Genomic DNA, 4,270 nt, shown 5'->3' with positions numbered 1-4,270 from the left:
GGGTGGGTCGTTCGAGCGGGTCGTTCGGGCGAGGGCCGTATCAAAAATGCTAAGTTGTGACCCGAGGTTGGCTTTGTGCACGTTCGTGCAGCTCGTTTGCCCGGCTCTCCTTGTCGGTTCGTTTCGGTCGTTCGGGCGCCCATGAAAATTCGTTCAGGCGGGTCGTTTTTTGAGGCGCCCGTGTGAACTCGTTCGGGCGGGTCGTTCGGATGGGTCATTCGGGCGGGTCGTTTGAGGGCGCCCGTGTGAACTCGTTCGGGGGGTTGTTTGAGGGTGCCCCTGTGAACTCATTCGGGCGGGTCGTTTGAGGGCGCCCGTGTGAACTCGTTCGGGTGGGTCGTTTGAGCGCGCTCGCGTGAACTCGTTCGGGCGGGTCGTTTGAGGGCGTGCGGTGTGAACTCGTTCGGGGGGTCGTATCGGGCGAGGGCCGTATCAAAAATGCTAAGTTGTGACCCGAGGTTGGCTTTGTGCACATACGTGCAGCTCGTTTGCCCGGCTCTCCTTGTCGGTTCTTTCGGTCGCTCGGGGCACCATGAAAATTCATTCGGGCGGGTCGTTTGAGGGCGCCGTGTGAACTCGTTTGGGCGGGTCGTTTGAGGGCGCCCGTTGTGAACTCGTTCTGCGGCGGGTCGTTCGAGTGGGTCGTTCAGGCGGGTCGTTTGAGGGCGCCCGTTGTGAACTTGTTCGGCGGGTCGTTTGGGTGGGTCGTTCAGGCGGGTCGTTTGAGGGCGCCCGTGTGAACTCGTTCGGGGGGTCGTTCGGGTGGGTCGTTCGGGGCGGGTCGTTTGTGAGGAACCCGTGTGAACTCGTTCGGGCGGGTCGTTCGGGTGGGTCGTTCGGGCGGGTCGTTTGAGGGCGCCTGTGTGAACTCGTTCGGGCGTGTCATTTGAGGGCGCCCATGTGAGCTCATTCGGGAGGGTCGTTCGGGTGGGTCGTTGGGACAGGTCGTTTGAGGGCGCCCGTTGTGAGCTCGTTCGGGGGGTCGTTCTGGCGAGGGCCGTATCAAAAATGCTAAGTTGTGACCCGAGGTTGGCTCTGTGAACATTCATGCAGCTCGTTTGCCCGGCTCTCCCTTGTCGGTTCGTTCGGTCGTTCGGGCGCCCATGAAAAATCGTTCGGGCGTGTCGTTTGAGGGCGCCCGTGTGAACTCGTTCGGGTGGGTCATTCGGGTGGGTCGTTTGGGGCGCCCGTGTGAAATCGTTCGGGCGGGTCGTTCGGGTGGGTCGTTTGAGGGCGCCCGTGTGAGCTCATTCGGGCGAGGGCCGTATCAAAAAATGCTAAGTTGTGACCCGAGTTGGCTTTGTGCACGTTCGTGCAGCTCGTTTGCCCGGCTCTCCGTTGTCGCTTCGTTTCGGTCGTTCGGGCGGGTCGTTTGAGGGCGCCCATGTGAACTCGTTCGGGCGGGTCGTTCGGGCTAGGGCGTGCCTGGGCGAACGAGCCCGTATCAAAAATGCTAAGTTGTGACCTGAGGTTGGCTTTGTGCACGTTCGTGCAGCTCGTTTGCCCGGCTCTCCCTTGTCGCTTCGTTTCGGTCGTTCGGGCGGGTCGTTTGTGGGCGCCCGTGTGAACTCGTTCGGGGGTGGGGTCGTTCGGGCGGGTCGTTTGAGGGCGCCCGTGTGAACTCGTTCGGCGGGTCGTTCGGGTGAGGGTCGTATCCAAAATGCTAAGTTGTGACCCGAGGTTGGCTTTGTGCACGTTCGTGCAGCTCGTTTGCCCGGCTCTCCCTTGTCGGTTCGTTTCGGTCGTTTGGGCGCCCATGCAAAATCGTTTGGCTGGTCGTTTGATGGCGCCCGTGTGAACTCGTTCGGGGGGGTCGTTTGTGGGAGGGCGCGCCGGGCGAACAAGGACGTATCAAAAATGCTAAGTTGTGACCCGAGGTTGGCTTTGTGAACGTTCGTGCAGCTCGTTTGCCGGGCTCTCCCTTGTCGCTTCGTTTTGGTCGTTCGGGCACCATGCAAAATCGTTCGGGCGGGTCATTTGAGCGCGCCCGTGTCAACTCGTTCGGGCGGGTCGTTCGGGCGAGGGCGCGCCCGGGTGAACGAGCCCATATCAAAAATGCTAAGTTTGGACCCGAGGATGGCTTTGTGCACACTCGAGCAGCTCGTTTGCCCGGCTCTCCCTTGTCGCTTCGTTTGGGTCGTTCGGGGGGGTCGTTTGAGGGTGCCCACGTGAACTCGTTCGGGCGGGTCGCTCGGGCGAGGGCGCGCCTGGGCGAACGAGCCTGTATCAAAAATGCTAAGTTGTGACCCGAGGTTGGCTTTGTGCACGTTCGTGCAGCTCGTCTGCCGGCTCTCCCTTGTCGCTTCGTTTCGGTCGTTCGGGCGGTCGTTTGAGGGCGCCCGCGTGAACTCGTTCGTGCGAGACGTTCGGTCGAGGGCGCGCCCGTATCAAAAATGCTAAGTTGTGACCCGAGGTTGGCTTTTGCACGTTCGTGCAGCTCGTTTGCCTGACTCTCCCTTGTCGCTTCGTTTGGTCATTTAGGCGGGTCATTTGAGGGCGCCGTGTGAACGCGTTCGGGCGAGGGTGCGCCCGGGCGAACGAGCCCGTATAAAAAATGCTAAGTTGTGACCCGAGGTTGTTTTTGTGCACGTTCGTGCAGCACGTTTTCCCGGCTCTCCCTTGTCGCTTCGTTTGGGTCGTTCGTGTGGGTCGTTTGAGGGCGCCGGCGTGAACTCGTTCGGGCGAGGGCGCGCCCGGGCGAACGAGCCCGTATCAAAAATGCTAAGTTGTGACCCGAGGTTGGCTTTGTGCACGTTCGTGCAGCTCGTTTGCCCGGCTCTCCCTTGTCGCTTCGTTTCGGTCGTTCGGGCGGGTCGTTTGAGGGTGCCCGCGTGAACTTGTTCGGGCGGGTCGTTCGGGCGAGGGCGCGCCCGGGCGAACGAGCCCGTATCAAAAATGCTAAGTTGTGACCCGAGGTTGGCTTTGTGCATGTTCGTTCAGCTCATTTGCCCGGCTCTCCCTTGTCGCTTCGTTTCGGTCGTTCGGGTGGCTCGTTTGAGGGCGCCCGTGTGAACTCGTTCGTGCGGGTCATTCGGGCGAGGGCGCACCCGTATCAAAAATGCTAAGTTGTGACCCGAGGTTGGCTTTGTGCACGTTCGTGCAGCTCGTTTGCCCGGCTCTCCGTTGTCGCTTCGTTTCGGTCGTTCGGGCGGGTCGTTTGAGGGCGCCCGTGTGAACTCGTTCGGGCGGGTCGTTCGGGCTAGGGCGCGCCCGGGTGAACGAGCCCGTATCAAAAATGCTAAGTTGTGACCTGAGGTTGGCTTTGTGCACGTTCGTGCAGCTCATTTGCCCGGCTCTCCCTTGTCGCTTCGTTTCGGTCGTTCGGGCGGGTCGTTTGAGGGCACTCGTGTGAACTCGTTCGGGCGGGTCGTTCGGGCGAGGGCGCGCCCGGGCAAACGAGCCCGTATCAAAAATGCTAAGTTGTGACCCGAGGTTGGCTTTGTGTATGTTCATGTAGCTCGTTTGCCCGACTCTCATTTGTGGCTTCGTTTCGGTCGTTCGGGCGCCCATGCAAAATCGTTTGGGCGGGTCGTTTGAGGGCGCCCGTGTGAACTCGTTCGGGCAGATCGTTCGGGCGAGGGTGTGCCCGGGTGAACGAGCCCGTATCAAAAATGCCAAGTTGTGACCCGAGGTTGGCTTTGTGCACGTTCGTGCAGCTCGTTTGCTCGGCTCTCCCTTGTGGCTTCCTTTCGGTCGTTCGGGCGCCCATGTAAATTAGTTCGGGAGAGGGCGCGCACGGGCCAACGAACCCATATGAAAAGTACTAAGTTGTGACCCGAGGTTGCCTTTGTGCATGTTCTTGCTGCTCCTTTGCCTAGCTCTCCCTTGCTGATTCGTTTCGGTCACGCGGGGCCCATTCAAATTCCAGATGATCTGAGGGACAAGTTTTCTTTCCGTGTGAAAGGTGGGTTGGTTATTGAGTTGTGTTTCGCGTTTGCCTGAACGATGGCCTTGGGTCATTTGTAGGGCGGCCGATTTTCATCTTCTCTCCATCCCCACTCGGTAGCGCATGAGCGGTAATGTTGGCCAGGCTCGGCCTGGGAGGCATATGTGAACAATTCCCGTTCCGCTCTCCAAGTTCTTGGAGCTGTATGGGCTGTTGTGGTGTGGCTCCCTGGCTCGTCTTGGTCCCCGCGTGCCCCTTCAGATGATACCAGCGACAAGTTTCCTTTCCGTGTGAAAGGTGGGTTGGTAATTGAGTTGTGTTTTCGCGTTTGCCTGAACGATGGCCTTGGGTCATTTGTAGGGCGGGCGATTTTCATCTTCTCTC

The sequence above is a fragment of the Pinus tabuliformis genome, chromosome 2_2 (assembly GCF_031772625.1).
Source record: "Pinus tabuliformis cultivar Carrire ecotype Pingquan chromosome 2_2, CPIR1, whole genome shotgun sequence".
Taxonomy (NCBI): Eukaryota; Viridiplantae; Streptophyta; class Pinopsida; order Pinales; family Pinaceae; genus Pinus; species Pinus tabuliformis.
This window is presented reverse-complemented; position numbering follows the sequence as displayed.